Source organism: Oryctolagus cuniculus, chromosome 8 (genome assembly GCF_051225735.1).
Source record: "Oryctolagus cuniculus isolate XC-2025 breed Fujian yellow rabbit chromosome 8, ASM5122573v1, whole genome shotgun sequence".
Taxonomy (NCBI): Eukaryota; Metazoa; Chordata; class Mammalia; order Lagomorpha; family Leporidae; genus Oryctolagus; species Oryctolagus cuniculus.
The window spans coordinates 83,625,542-83,642,643 of NC_142874.1; positions in this window are offsets into that span (position 1 = coordinate 83,625,542).

Consider the following 17,102-nt stretch of genomic DNA (forward strand, 5'->3'; position numbering starts at 1 on the left):
GTTTGAAATACAACCCATTTGCTCTTCATTCATTTTGCCTTAGCAGTTGGCAACATTACAAAATCGTTCCTATAAAATATTCTTTGTTGTACTGTTATCATATTCATATAATTTCTGTATTTTATCTTTTGTGATAAAATATTTTCCAACCATGTCTGCTTTTTATCACTTTACGACTTACTACCACATGCCCTCCTCCCTTGGCAAGGTTTATGAAGTGTCGTGGCTAAGAAACTGCTTGAACGGGCTTATCAACGGGCAATTGTCGCCTGAGACTTTGAGTGACCACAAGGCATTAGCTGAGGGTCTTTCCTGGACTGTCCTCCCTCTTTCTCCAGCATCAGGTTTGATGATCACCTTGAGAAAATGATGGATTAGACTTTTTTCAGAATTTACAAGATAGCAATGGTCTGAATATTTTGTGAGTGTTTTCCATCTGCCCCCATGTGCAGATTTTCCATAAATCACAAACACATAGGGCGTTGCTTGGTCCTCTTTGTGCCAGGGCATTGATGTGTAGGGAGGACGCTGTGGCAGCTGAGCAAGTTGAGCATTTAAATACCCCACTCATCCCTGGTTTTGGCTTCCTCGCATTCATCTAGCTGTTTATGGACACCTAAAAGCTCCAAAAGCTGTTTTCCTTGGCTGTGAATTGAACTCTGTAAAGGGTGTCTCAGTAAGAGTATTGTATTCCTGTCCTTTAAAATCCAGCCAGGTATTTTTCAGCTCTGGCAGCCTTTCTGCTGCTGTGTTGGTAGGGCTCGATTCCTTTGCAGTTACTGACAGCACACAGCTCCTACCACTCTGCTTGATAATGCCATCTCTGCACTTTGCAACAGGACTTTAAAGCACAGCGCCAATCCTCTCAAACAATACCTTATGCTTGTTTAGCTTTGAAGCATAACTAATTATGTCTCTTATTAATAAGGGAAATACCGAGACATGAGCCAGTTCATTCAGTCAGAAAAACAAAGGGGTCTGCTTTAGACCTTCATCAAAATGAATTACTCTGCTGAGCCAATGGAAAGCACCACCCTAGGCATCGTGTGGGACACAAAAAGAAAGTTAGAGGATCCCTGTCATTAAAGATCATTGTTAGGAAACGCCTAACACGTGCCTCTAGAATAATTGCAGAGTTACAAAGTCATTAATGAAAATAAGCAATGTACTATCAACTGAATTTATGACTGAAAAAGAAATTCCTTTCAGTTTAGAGAAAGCATGTATATCTTTTAAACTGAAGGAATATTTCAGAGAAAAACTTTGGTGAGCATTTAATTCCAGTGAAAGAAACGCCACATTTCAGAAGATACAAGTAGAAACTTCCGCTTATCTTCAAATGGATTTCTCAGACCAGAGTAGTTTTCCAATGTTAATATTCACAGTAATACATTTATGGTTGTCCATGTAAATAAAACATCTTAAAGGGGAGACCTAGAATATAAAGAGTCTTGCAAAGGAAGGCCCAAGGGTAGGAAAGGACAACAGGAATCATTCTAGTTAACAAGCCCCAACCTGGAACTCTCCTTCGCACAGATGAGCAAATGTGTGAAGACAGTGACAACGTGAGAAACATGGGTTCTCATACGGTAGTCACCCTTGAAGACATATAACTTGGCATTAACAACTGGGGTTTCACACTTTGGCAGTTCATACATAAATATAAATATCACTGTAACACAGCAAGTTGATTTTTGAGAGGGGAACAATCCACTGAAACACATTGCACCTGTGTGAAGCTGATTCTCTTCCAGCTGCTGCACCTGTACCGAACTAATCACAGCTGGAACAGGAAGAAGGCAAGGAGGTAAGTCATTGATCCAATCTCATCTGTCACTTCATTTCATCCTCCCAGCAATAGTGCGGGAAGGGGTGGTAATTTCCCCACTCTCCTCACAGGAGAGGGACATTCAGTGAGCTTCAGAAGCTCACATAAAAACATTTAGCTGTTAGCACCTGTAGTGTAGAAATTTCAAGTCCGTTCTACTAAAGGTCTTCATAAAGGTCATGGAAAATGTATATTATGAACAAATGGATTTCAAAATATTTTGAACCAAAACCAACTTATCTTTTAAAAAGATGTATTTATGTGAGATACACAGAAATAGAAAAATCTCTTCTCCACAGTTCACTCCCCAGATGCTTCCCATACTCAGAGCCAGGCTGAAGCCTAGAGCTGGGAACACAATCCAGATCTCCCACATGGATGATAGAGACTGATCTGCTTGAACCATCACTTGCTGACTCCCAGAGTATGAGTTAGGAAGAAGCTTGAGTCTCAATTCCAGAGTCAGGAATCAAATCCAGGCACTCCTATGTCAGATGCAGTTATCCCAACCAGCATGTTAACCACAAGGTCAAACACTCGCTGCTGTGCTTCTTTGTTAATTCTATCATTCCACGGACTTTTTGAAGTACTGACATTATCAACTGACCCATTACTTCACAACAATATGTTTTAGTTGCCATAAGAACAAGTATTAAAAATAGAAATATAGGATCTCATCATGGAAAAGAGAAATTCTTAACTGTACCTCCCAACCATTACATATCTAAGAGTAACTATGACATTGAACAGATGCCAGTCTTCTGGTGCCCAACCCACTTCATGTAATTTAGGACAAACATAAATTAAAAACAGATGTAAATATATGTTTAAAAAACATGTGAGTTTCTCTAAAAGTGGCAAAATGCAAAGAACCTCCCCGTAGATAACACTCAATGTCCTGGTTGTCCTAAGTCCCAAATAAGTGATTATGTGAAGACAAGAGGCACAGACCTGAAGCAGAAGCACTTTATGCTATTTGCTCAGTTCTCAAATCACGATTGGAATGAGTAAACTTCCCTGTTACACTTTCCAAAATATAACAAGGTGGTACTGCACAATGAGGAAAAATGCATTAACCCAAAGAAGACCAGCAACAGGAGAGGACTGGGACAGGATGACTGAAGATAGAAAAACTACTTTTCAGGGCAAAAAAAAAAAAGGACCTTCATGGCAAGGATGACTTGATGTGGCACGGAGGTAGGAGTATGGAGGGAAGGAAAAGAAGAATCCCAAGCTGAAATAATTCTGGACAAGACATAAAGTGTCTTCAGTCTACCCAACTAAGAGTTAAGGTCATGAGCTACAAGTTGAGGGGGGAGGGGCATCCTTGGAGAGCAGGACCCACATCTTCATTCTCCTATCTCATATCCAAACTGAGTGCTGGGCATCTGGTTGGTGTCCATTCTTTCTTTTTCATTCAGTAAATATTTATTAAGACTTTCTATATGCCAGGCACTATTCTGAGAGCTGAAATAAAGCATTCAAAAGAGCTAACAAGTTGTCTTCCTTTCTAGAGTTTACATTCTAATAATGTTCAGACTATGGAAAATATAAGCAGATAGTATGGAATGATAAGTTCTAATAAGACAATAAAGTAAATATTTGATGAGCTAAACTGAATTTAAAGAGGAAAGGTAGGAGGTGTGCAATTATCTGGAGGAAACAGAAAAAAGTTTAAAATATAAAGCAATTAGATGTTTTAAGACATAAACAAAAAGTGAACTAATTGTTCAACTTCCCTGAGCTGTGGTTTCATTTTACGTTGAATGAAGATAAATCAGCTTCACAAGATCATTGAAGAATAAAGGGATAATACATCATTTTTCAAAAAACACAAATATTAACAATTGTTAAGATTCTGATATTTGGTATCCATCTTCCATTCTTAAAACACTAATCCATCACCCTCAAGATCTGCAGAACTGCCACAGCATACATGTATGTGCACATATGCTTACACATAGTGCATTTATGCACACAGACACATCTTTTTTCAGAACTATAATCCCTTATTTCACACACAAATTAATACATCATTCATTATTGATCCATTTGATGAACCAAAAAAGACAGAGACAGAGACATGGGCATTAGGATGGCAATTAAGATGCAGTTAGAATGCCTGCGTCCTACATCAGAGTACCTGAATTTGATTCCCAGCTCCAACTCCTTACTCCAGCTTCCTAGTCTACTAAGGCAGACCCTGGTAAACAGCAACATGGCTCAAGTAATTGGGTCCCTGTCACCAACATGAGAGACCTGGATTGGGTCCCAAGCCATGGACTCTGTCCCCAACCCTAACCCCAACCACTGTGGGCAATTAGGGAGTGAACCAGCAAATAGAAACTCTCTCTCTCTCTCTCTCTCTCTCTGTGCGCGCTTGTGTGTCTTAAAAAAAAAAACTGTAAAAAAATTCTGAAAATGAATATATAACTAGCTGTCAAAGCTTTGCTGATTAAAAAGTTATTCCAAAGTGATTTTCTTACTAAAGTCAATCCACCTCACTGAAGCATCATGATTATTTGGAAAATGAAATTCAATGTTTCAAACAAGGCCTTTTGTGAGCTTGGAACTTGGTGAAAATTTTCAACTATCTGTAAACTCTAGTTAAATCCATTTTCTTGTGTGACTCAGTAGAACAAAGAGATGAAGCACCTATCAATGTCAATTATTCTTATGTTTCATTATTTGTTAAAAGTTTATACATTTCCTAAAAATGAATGACCTATATTGGCAATCAAAAATTTTATTTTAACCAAAGTTTTAACGAGAGTAAGGACAGTCTCTTCAACAAATGGTGCTGGGAAAATTGGATCTCTCTATGCAGAAGTATTAAACAAGATCTTTACCTTATACCTTATACAAAAATCAACTCAAAATGGATCCAGAACCTAAATCTATGACCAGTGCCTTCAAATTACTAAAGGAAAACTTTGGGAAAACTCTGCAAAACATTGGCATAGGCAAATACTTCTTGGAAAAGATCCCAGAAGCACAGGCAAACAAAGCTAAAATTGACAAATGGAATTACATCAAGCTTGGAAGCTTTTGTACTACTACAAAAGAAACACTCAGCAAAGAGGCAACTGATAGAATGGGAGAAAATATTTGCAAACTATGCAACTGATAAAGGATTAATATCCATAATCTATACAGAGCTCCAGAAACTCAACAACAAAATGAACAGTCCCATTAAGAAATGGGCAATGGTCCTGAACAGGCAGTTTTCAAGAGAAGAAATTCAAATGGCCAACACACACATGAAAAAATGCTCAGGATCACTAGACATCAGAGAAATGCAAACCAAAGCCATAGTGAGGTTTCAGCTCACCCCAGTTGAATGGCTCCCAGACAGAAGTCAACAAACAAAAAATGCTGGTGAGGATGTGGAGAAAAAGGTACCCTAATCCACTATTGGTGGGAATATAAACTGGTACAGCCATTGTGAAAGATAGTATGGAGATACCTCAGAAATCTGAATATATACCTACCATATGATCCAGCCATCCCACTCCTGGGAATTTACCCAAACCAAAAGAAATGAGCATATTAAAAAGTTCTCTGTACTGCCATGTTCACTGCAACTCAATTCACCATAGCGAAGGTATAGAATCAACCCAGATGTCCACCAACTGTTGACTAGATAGATGATATATATATACACTATGGAGCACTATTGAGCCATTAAAAAAAAGGAGAAAAGAAAAGTTTAAAAAAAAATCCTGTCTTTCACAACAAAATGGATGCAACTAGAAGCTGCATACTAGAAGTTGTTATACTAAGTAAAATAAGCCAGTCCCAAAAAGACAGAAACCATATGTTCTCCCCAATCTATGTAACAATACAGAGAACAATTATAGATTATAATTATGTAACAATACAGAGAAATGAAATTGACATTATGAGATTTGATGATTGTTTACAGCCGTTGTCTCTACGGTTCAGAAACAGTGTTTTTTCCTTCTTGCTATTTTTTGAACCTTTATTTAGTGTAGATTCAACTTTGGGAGTATAAATTAGATCACTATAAAAATTAAGAGAGGGAATAAGAGAGAAAGGAGGAGAAAAGGTGGGAGCATGGGCGGAAGAGAGGGTAAAGTGTGAAGTATCACTATGTTCTTAGGTCTGTATATATGAAACACAGGAAATTGGTTAATCTTAAATTTAAAAAAAATATTTTTTTTAAATTTGGTTTCACAGACATTCAACAGTGTCCCGGTAGAAATGAAGGAAAGACTGAACTAAAATTTAGAATTTGCAAAACAATAGTTTGCTTTATGCTATTCCTTTAATGGATAAGTTACTGCATGGATATTCAAAATGCAGCAACCTCTGCCATCAATATGACTTCTATTTATAGTTAAAGTTTCTTGGAGGAGTGGAATACATTCTAGGTGTAATTTAGCCATGCAACAACGTGCTAGAAACGGACACTCTAAACCCAAGGCCCTTAATCTTACTTAAAGTGTTTTTATTATGAGAAGTGATTAAGTACAGAACACTCATTGCAGTCACAACATAGTTATTATTTGAATCCAAGTCTCTAAAACTGAAATTTATATGCTAAAGAATGGCCCCACTGCCATTATCCACGTTTGCAAGGCCATACATATTCACCATAGTACACACTTAGCTAGTCAGCAAATTATTACCCTAGTCTTTATTTGCCATGTCCAGTTAAAATTTGAAAAGGAAATTTGACCTGCATTTAATGACCAAATCTGTTAACAGCTCTGTCATGTTACCTGTGTCCCAGGTCAACCCGAAAGGAATTCACCTACACCAGCCATCACAGGCTTAGCTTGATTCACATGAAAAGGCATGCAAGGTGCTTGTTAACTGAAGTTGTTTAAATAACTGTATTTGTGTAGCTTTTTAAAATTCTTTATCGTATTCCACAAAAGATGTAAGGAGGAGTTAATAAAAATCGTATTGATCAAATAATTCAACTTCTGTTAAAAGTCCTCATTCCCTGCTGTCAACATGGGAGATTTATGCATGCCAACAGTATTTGCCAGGAAAAACTACAATGAGATATCATTATTAGATCCTGTTTTTCCTTGTTTCTTTATGAGATTTATCCATTGACTCTCATAAAAGCTTAAGTAACTAATTTGATATTTAATTATCTTTAAAGAGCTTCCTTATATATATACACATTTGTCAGCATTGTTTACATAGGAAAAAGCTAACAATAGGATGATTACAGCCACCACCATCACTACTCCACCCCACTCCAAGATCTTGACAAATTCGCTTTCTGGGAAGACTGTGCCTAACACATATACTATGGATCTGAGAAGAGATGTTCAAAAAGACTTGTTTGTGGCCTAGTTGAATGTTTGTATCTAAGTTGGGGGAGGGCAGGGAGACAGGCAAATAAAAGGTAGGTCAGTCACTGAAGTTTAGAATAAAAAGAAGCTCAGTGGTAGATTTATGCCTATTGTAGGATTAAAAACCAAACCCCTGTACTTAATGTGACCATAGGAAGAGAAGGTTATGAGTAGGAATTCAGCAATAACTAACTTTATCTTTCCTCAGTATAAAATGACATGCTGCCCACTGCTCTTACATATTAGTCTGTGAGCTTCATTAGCTTGAATCAGAATTGCTGAACGATATCTGCTCTGAACCAAGGAAGCTCTGAGCCATTCAGGGAGGGAACTGCCCAAGGTTTCTCTTGTTGGTTGTTAGAAAACAGTTATTCTTTCTTGGTGAACATCTAACTTTGTTCTTTAATTTTTTATTCAAACTTCTATAATACCTGCCTTACTTTTATGAGGAATCAAAAGCTTCCAGGAGGGGAAAAAAACAGAGAGGGAGGTTGGGAGTTTGGCTCTGTGGTTAAGTGGTTAATACAGTGCCTGGGAGGTCCACATCCCATATGTGAGTGCCTGGATTTCAGTTCCAGCTCTTCTTCCAATTCCAGCTTCCTACTTATGCATCCTCTGGGAGGGAATAGATTATGGATCAAGTACTTGGGTCCTCATCACTCACCTGGGAAAGCTGGATGGATTTCCCAACTCATGGTTTAGGTTTGGCCCTACCCTGGTTGCTCCAGGAATTTGAGCAATGAACTAGCAGATGGTAAATCAATCTCTCTCTCTCACTCTTTCTCTCGCGCTCTCTCTCCCTCTCTCTCTTGCTCTGTCTCTGTCCTTCAAATAAATAAAAATAAATAATTTTTTCTGTCTCTCTGCCTTTCAATTAAATAAATGTTTTATAAAAATGCTTTATTAAAAGCACACACACAATTCATTTTACTTTCTATTTACTAATTCCAGATTATTTTCTACAAAATTGGCTGCTTCACTGACCAAAGTTCCTGCGATTTTAGGAAAGTGCCTTGGCAGGGAGACTTGCTAAAATAACATCTAGAATCTAGGGCCAGGGTTGTGGTACAGCAGGCTAAGCCATCGCTTGTGATATCTGTATCCCATATCAGAGTACAGACTGAAGTCCCAGCTGCTCCACTTGCAATCCAGTTTCCTGCTAATGTGCTGGGAAAGCAGCAGATGATGGCCCAGGAATTGGTCCCTTACCACCCATATGGGAGACCTGGACAGAGCTCCTGGCTCCTGGCTAAGACTTGTGCCATCCTGGGCAGCTGCAGCCATATAGGGAATGAACCAATGCATGGAAGATTGCGCTCTCTCTCTCTCTCTCTCTTTCCTTCTCAATCTGTTGTTCTGCCTTTCAAATAAATAAATAAATCTTTCAAAAAAAAAAAAAAAGAAAGAAAGAAAAGCACAATCTAGCCACTCAGAATCCTACAGCATGGCCCTGTGACCACATACCAGGAAAGAAATGGATTTCACTGTTTTCTGTTTATTCGGGCTTTTTATAGCTCATTTATTTAGGTTCACTTATTTGTAAGAGAAGCAGAGACAGAGAGGAATCTTCCATCCGGTGGTTCACTCTCCAAATCTGTAGCTGGACCAGACGAAAGAGAGGAGCCCTACACCCCATCAGGGTCTCTCACATGAGTGGAAGAAACCCAAGTATTTAAGCTATCCTCTGCTTAAATAAGGTGTGTACTAGTGGAAAGCAGGACTAAAAGCAGAAGTGGGACATGAACCCAGGCACCCGGATATGAGATGCAAGAAATGGTGTTTTGTATTTCTCTCAAGTCAATTCATGTGCTCTCATAAAAGGTCGCTTCCCTCCCGCTGTGTGCAGTTATAAAGACGATGACAGCTGCAACAATGATGTTAATAGCAAACTATTGCAGGAAATATTATTCCTGTTTATTTTGAATTTTCCTCCTTCAGAAATTCCTCTCTTTTTAAGTTTTGAAAATATTAACCACAGCTACCTGAGCATGAGAATAATATTTACTCATACCTTTTCTCCCAGACTGAAAGAACTTTACCTCTTCGGTTGCTGCATCAGCAGCTTCCTCTAAGCTATGCGTGGGTGTTTGCCAGCTGTCTTATCCTGAGCTTACATCCAGCAGTGACAGCAGCAAATAGCAGTGCACATACAGACAAATCTTGTCTGGAACAATGTGTTGCTTCCAATACCGAAAAACGTGAGAGTAAGAAAGTGTGCAAGCACACGCGCGTTTTCACTCAACATTTATGCAGCCATCAGTGAAGAAGTAGACTTGCTTCGGAGAGAACCAGAGAGGAGTAACTTCTGACAGTTAACTGCTAGATTGAAAAGGAGATCTTTCAGGCAAAATCAGGAAACACTTTGTAGTAAAATGTTCTGAGAGTCCAGTGGATTCGGTTCCAAGGCACTGAGCGCTAGTGTCCGTCCAGCAGGTCTGAAGGACCTCTTTATACAAATACTGAAATCATAGAGCTTGCTCAGTTCAAACATCCTTTACTTCTTTTTGTTGATGGTCAGCTCATTCCAGGGTTAAAAACTCAAGGTTGATTGATGCCTTCACATATTTTTTTACAGTAACTACTATATCTTATTGAATAAGTTTGATTTGAAAACTATGATTCTTCTTAAATTATGAACTGCTTGCAACTTAAATAGTAGAGATGACTTCAATTACACAGAACAATTATTCTTCTGGTTGAATTTGTATTAAGTAGCCTTGTGGATAAGGACCATGTTCCCTTTGATCCAACTGGTCAATTATTTGTCAGATGATTTTGCTATGGCTTTATATCAGTTAATGTTATTATCTAAGGATAAAAGAATTAAAACAAAACACTATCCTTGTCTTAAGAAGCTCAAGGAACTTGATAAGGAAGATAGATAACTATACCAAAGGTGACAGATACAAGAATAAAAGTCTGCGTAAAGTTCTGCAAAAGCCCAGAAGATGGAGCAATGTCTTCATATCAGCTTAGCTTGGTGCCAGCTTGCATATAATATTGATTAACAGGAGTTTTGAGCCAATTATTGTGATTACTTTCCTTATCTTCACTTTTTTTTTGAGATCCTGCCTCTTCTTCTTCCTTCTCAACTTCTACCTCTTTTTCATAGATCCTCACTTCACTATAGAATCTCATCTTGCCCAATACAATATAATCAGATTATGAAGACAGTTTTTACACATTTTAAATTTTTTTTCTTCTTTCGCTTTTAAGCAATTAGTCATCAGACTTTTTTAATTCAAAAGTATTTCACATCTAATACTTTTAAAGATTTACTTAGTTATTTGAAAGGCAGTTACAGAAAAGGAAAGGCAAAGAGAGAGAGGGAGAGAGAGAGACATCATCCATCTGCTGGTTCATTCCCCAGATGGTTTCAACATTCAGGATTGGGACAGGTGGAAGCCAGGAACTTCATCTGGGTATCCCACGTGGATACAGAAGCCCAAGTACTTGAGCCACCTTCCATTGATTTCCCAAGCACATTAGCAGAGAGCTGGATTGGAAGTGGAGCAGACAGACAAAAACCAGCACCCTTATAGGATGCTGGTGTCACAGGCAGCAGCTTAACTTGCTGTACCACAGCACAGGCCCCTTCAATCTCATTTTTAAATAAAGATATATAAGTTCTCTACTCCTGGGAATTGAAGTTGTATTTTAAACAAGCTGGCGCCTCAAACCCAAGAATCAACCACCCTCTGACAAGAGACACAAGCTTTAAAGTGAAACTATTCGAGGTTTTTAAAATGTTTTAGTTGGGGGCTGGCACTGTGGCATAGCAGATAAAGCATCCCATATGAGCACCAGTTCGAGACCAGCTTCTCCACTTCCAATCCAGCTCTCTGCTATGGTCTGGGAAAGCAGAAGATGGCCCAAGTGCTTGGGTCCCTGCACCCACATGTGAGACCCAGAGCAGACTCCTGGCTCCTGGCTTCAAATCAGCCCAGCTCCAGCCATTCCAACCATTTGGGGAGTGAACTAGAAGATGAAAGACCTCTCTCTTTCTCTGCCTCTGTCTTTCCAAGAGATGGATAAATCTTTTTAAAAAGGGTTTTGTGAGGCACATACACATATACATTTTTATTGACTTACTTACTTTGATTAGGTCTTTTATTCTATTCTGCTTACCTTTGATGAATTAGGGGTAAGGATGTAACTCACAACCATGGGATAGGAGCCAATTGGCTCTCAACCACATAACCAACATGTTCTAACCAACAAAGCTGACCAAATTCAAGAGCAATCAGAACAGACTTTATCGTAATAAGCATTTCCAGTTTTCAGACCAAACAAAGTTCTTAGAATTTGGGGTTAATACTATGTTTACCAAATGCCTGCTCAGAGAAATCACCACTTGACATTCACTTGTCAAACCTTTCCCCTAAAGAATCAGACTAAGTAGATTATGGGTCAGACACAATATTTTTTTTTCTTTTAACAGAACCTAAGGGGTGAGCATTGTGGTGCAGCAGGTTGAGGCGCTGCTTGCAAAATCCCACATCCCATATCAGAGTACTGGTTAGAGTCTGGGCCGCTGTGATTGTGACCCACTCCTGTTAATTTGCATCTTGGGAGGTAGTAGATGATGGTTTAAGTGTTTGGGCCCCTCATGCCCACATGGGAGATCTGGATGGAGTTCCAGGCTCCTGGCTTTGGCCTGGTCCAAACTTGGCTGTTGCATGCGTCTGGGTAGTGAAGCAGCAGGAAAAAAGCCTCTCCCTAGCTCTCACTCTCAGTCTCGCTGTTATATTGCTTTTCAAGTAGATGAAAATAAATAAACATTTTGGAAAAACATAAAAATTTGAAACTATCCTAACAACCGGGAAAACATAAGACAGCCTTAACATATCACCAGAAGTCATTGTCATTCACTACATACTGAATTAACTTGTAGACTTCATAATAAAATTCACTAATGATGTAATCAAATCCATGCCTCTTCCTGTCAGCAGATAGTATACTAAAGGCAATCCAAAATAAATGATGTATACCTTTCTATATGCTTCCTTTCAAGAAAAATTGTTATTGAATAACATAAACAAGGAAGAGTTATTTACACCAGTGTATACAAATCTGAAGAAAGGAATGGAAACATTATACAAAAAATATGAAAAAAATAACAAATATGCATTAACTACTGTGGGGAGCAATCCGGACTAGACTGAGTTGCTTGAATTAAGACTTATTCTATGCATCTGCTCTCCCACAATATGGCGCTGGGAGAGAAGTAAACAGCTTCCGCACAGCTGCCTCCAGTTCAACCAATTAACTGTAGGACTTGCTCCTGATTGGAGAGCAGCGTACTCGGCGTGTGGGCAGCCGAGTTGGGATTGGCAGAGAAGGACTATAAAGGAGGAGAGAAACGGCATGCACGGGGGAACATCTATGGGGAACATCTAAGCGAACCCGTGCAGCCCCCGAAGAAAGCCGGCCGGCGGTGTGCCGCTCCCCTGCGGAAGTGGGGAATGCGGCCAGGGGGAACTGCCCTTCCACGGAGGTGGAAGGGATAGTAGCCAACCCGGGAAGAACCAGCAGCAAACCCGGGGAGGGCCGAGCAGACAGAAAGAACAGCGCAGGGTCCTGTGTTGCTCCTCCACGAAGACGGGGAGCGACATAATGGTGCCGTGACTCGGATAGGAAACCTAGGACGGATAGGAGACTTAGGAGGGAAGAAATGACTCGGATAGGAAACCTAGCTCGGTTAGGAAACCTAGGACGGATAGCAAACTTAGGAGGGAAGAAACGGGAAGAATTGGGAAAATATCGAAGAGAGAGACTAGCAAACAGCCTAGGGAAAAGCCGGCCGAAAAAGGTGCCGGAAGAAGCTATTGAAAGCCTAGGCATAGACTCAGATACGGACTACGGACTACGGGGGGAAGCTGGGAGAAATCTCTAAGGTCGAAAGCGAAAGTGAAAGCTAGAACAAACAGACTCGGACGCGGACTGTGGGGAGAGGCCAGGAGAAATGAGGGAGGAATATCGTTGGAGGAAAGCTTGGGGAAACATACCGGGTAGAGAAAAATGTTAGGGAAATTGAAGCCGCGGGGGGCAGGCCGAGGCGGAAACGAAAGCCACTTTGGGGTTCTCAAGTTAGCCCGGGAATAGGGGGCGAAAAGTTGAAACCAGAAGCTGAGACGTAAGCCAGATTGGGATCCGTCTGATTAGCCCGGGGAGCAAAGGACGGGAAGCCAAATCGTGGGGCGGAGACGTACGCTGGGTTGAATTCGCCAGGCTAGCCCGGGGAACTTAGATTGAATCCTAGTGGCGGAGACGCAAGCTACGCTGTGTTACTCGCGGAAGCCGCCGCGTGCAGAGAGAGCACGGGGCGTGAATAGATAGGGAACGCTGGCGTAGGCCGTGGTTCAGACGCGAAAGGGTTAAGCGTGGAGACCGCGGAGCGCGCGAAGCCGAGCCGAGCTGCGCAAAGCCGGGAAGCTGCGCAGATGAGAGAGGCGCGCGGGCTGAAGCGGCGAGGTGCCGGAAAGCTGCGGGGATAAGAGAAACAGAAGTTTAGAAGTAAAAGAGAAATAGGAATGTTGGCAGACAGAAGTAAAATGGGAGAAATAGAAATGCCCGGAGATAGAGAAATAGAGAAAAATAAGGCCTCCCCTCAACATGCCAATTAGGAGGCTTGGATTCGGTCTGCCTGATTTAAGGCGGTAAGCGCTAGCAAAGCTCGACCAGAGTATGAGCTGCAGGTCACCGAAGATAGGCACGAACCAACACTAATAAGTCTCCCCCACAATAAGGCAATGAGAAGGCTTGGATTCGGTTTGCCTGATAGGTTTTGTAAACACCTGCAGGCAGTTCTAGCAGAGCAGAGCATGCGCTGCAGGGCACCGAACACAGGCACGCATCAGCGCCTAAAAACCTCCTCACAATGGCGAAGAGAGGACCCGGATTCGGTTTTCCTGATTGATAGGACTTGTAAGAGCCTGTGGCAACTCTAGCAAGTACAGCAGAGTGTGTGCTGCGGGACACCGAAGACAGGCGCGTATCAACGCCAAAAAATAAAAAGAAAGGGGGATCTGTGGGGAGCAATCCGGACTAGACTGAGTTGCTTGAATTAAGACTTATTCTATGCATCTGCTCTCCCACAATATGGCGCTGGGAGAGAAGTAAACAGCTTCCGCACAGCTGCCTCCAGTTCAACCAATTAACTGTAGGACTTGCTCCTGATTGGAGAGCAGCGTACTCGGCGTGTGGGCAGCCGAGTTGGGATTGGCAGAGAAGGACTATAAAGGAGGAGAGAAACGGCATGCACGGGGGAACATCTATGGGGAACATCTAAGGGAACCCGTGCAGCCCCCGAAGAAAGCCGGCCGGCGGTGTGCCGCTCCCCTGCGGAAGTGGGGAATGCGGCCAGGGGGAACTGCCCTTCCACGGAGGTGGAAGGGATAGTAGCCAACCCGGGAAGAACCAGCAGCAAACCCGGGGAGGGCCGAGCAGACAGAAAGAACAGCGCAGGGTCCTGTGTTGCTCCTCCACGAAGAGGGGGAGCGACAAACTACAAACTTTAAGGACAACACTAATTAGATATACTGGAACAGTTGTATATATTCTCCTCTCTGACCAACACTCGTAATTTGCTGTCTGTAGCTACAGCAATTGAGAACATTACAGCAGAGCACATAAAAACATTTCAACTAATTTTTGCAGTATATTTCTCTGCTTCTTGTATGCCTCATTCTCAAATTTGGATTCCCCAAATTCTCTCAAAATTAAGACATTCCTAGGCCTCAATCTTTCTTTTGGAGACTTCACCCCACATTGTATCAAACCCTTTAAGGTGACACTTCTATCACATTAAATTTAATTTCCTTTTATAAATATTTTAAGATTGTCATAATTTGCCTTTTGAAATTATTTGAGTACAAAGAACTGATGTTACTCTCAGCTATCTATGGTTTCTCAGCAATTGTGTATTTTGATTATCCTCCCAAAACCTCCATAAATCACTTTTAAATGTAAGAACTCTTTGTAAATAATGACATTAAAAGCAAATCAATTAAAGATATTTTGTTGAGTGTTAATTTTGATTCTGTAATTTATTCTCCTATTTATGAGTGAAGAGAGGTGTTTTTTTTTTTTTAGGCTACACCCATGGAGGCACAGTATGCCACCCCAGTGCTCCGGGCCATCCCCCATCATAGTTTGCAATAAATCTACGTCCCCTAAGGGTCCCCCTTTCACACTGCTCCATACCCTTTCCAGAAATTCTTCACCTATATAATAAACAGAATAATCTTCCCCAGGGTGATCAGATTTGGTCATTTAAGGAGGGCAGGTTTACAAGATTTTTGAGTGCAATTCAGGTTCAGAAATGGTTAACAAATTCTCACACTTTTATTTGGAATCTGATGCTTTTTTCTGGAGTTTGCAAAATTATACTAGATGGCCAGGCCTTCCTGCTGTTTCAGTGTATCAAGATGCATCTGCTGCAGTGCTAAGGAAGTAAGGCTGGAAGGTGACTAGGGCTGCTCAGTATGATTGTAATCAGAGTTGTCTAAATTAACTTGCTAACTTACATCCTCAAATGATAGATACTCGTGAATCTGATCGACTCTGTGCTTTTATCCACATATGCATAATGGATGTGCTAAAACAAAATACATACTACTCCTGAAACACAGCTGAGGGCAACAATCCCTTGTCCATGTGAACCATGTCAGCTATCATCTTGGGGAGCTATGACTGAACTGGTTCTGAAATCCTAATTGTGTAAAGCATTTTACTTTCTTCCCTTTTAGTTTGACATTAACAGTTTGATCTAGAAATAGCATAACATGCCAGCAAACGTCTGCTTTCTCAATATTTGTATCAGTGTTGGCAACTTAAATGCTGACAATCTCACATACAATCCTGCTCTGCTGAGATCTGCAGACTTAACTGTGTTTAGGTAGTTGAGATAAGCTTTAAATAAGCATCTGAATTTCTGGGTGCTTATAGAAAATGAACAAAATTCCTCTCCTTTTGAGATTCACTTATGTCTGACTCTAATGCTTTCATGTAAGAATAATAGAAGATCTTGCTTTACATACCTAAGCTTACCATTAATATTAAACAATGAATTTCATGTTGTCTGCCACGTGGTACTTCATTCATTCCAGTGAGCAGGGATCTTTTGTGTTTATTTTATTCCCAGCCAGTAAAATATGTTGTTTGCTTTTTGCTAAAGCAACTGCCGTCTTTCTCTGGGGAATTGAGGCATTTCATGGAAAAGTGCAATGATGATTCCAGAAGACGTTATTATATAAAAACCATAAAATTGTACAGTGCTGGGATGCAGTAATGTAGCAGTAGAGGAGGGTGACAGTGACAGGCTTTGTCCTCCTGGTCTCGTTAATATCCAGTTACTGCTTCTATTTGTTTATATATTGAATTCCTGTTAACGTTGAGTAGACGCTGCTCCTGTCCTTTACCAAATTAAATTTCCAAGTTGAAAAGTTGAAGACTACTGAGGCCTTTATTTGCTATAACTGATTTGCTTGCAATTAGGGTAAGCTGTCACCTACCTGGTAAGCATATGTGATTCATGGGTCCAGAGGACAATTTTCCTAACAAAGATGATTTCAGATTGCTTGGCAAACCTTGGAAATGTATGGTACCTTTAGTAAAATTCAGAAAATGTAAGGCTTCTGATACAGTTAAACTTAGCAACAGCATGTAATGGTTTTTGTTGTTGTTAAATTTCAGAATCAGATTTTTTAACCCTAAATACAAGTTTACCCCTAAAAAAACAAACAAAAATAAAATAAAACATAAACCAAACATTGACCATGTTTGAAGCTTCTACTACCTTCCAACCTATGTGATGCATGCTTCTACCCACACTGCTTCATCTTGCTGTCACTTTAGCTCTTTGAAGAAAGCCATACATCTTTTCATGTTTTCATAGGTGAGGAACTCCAGGTAAGAAGTGGTTAGTTTACCTGCCCAAG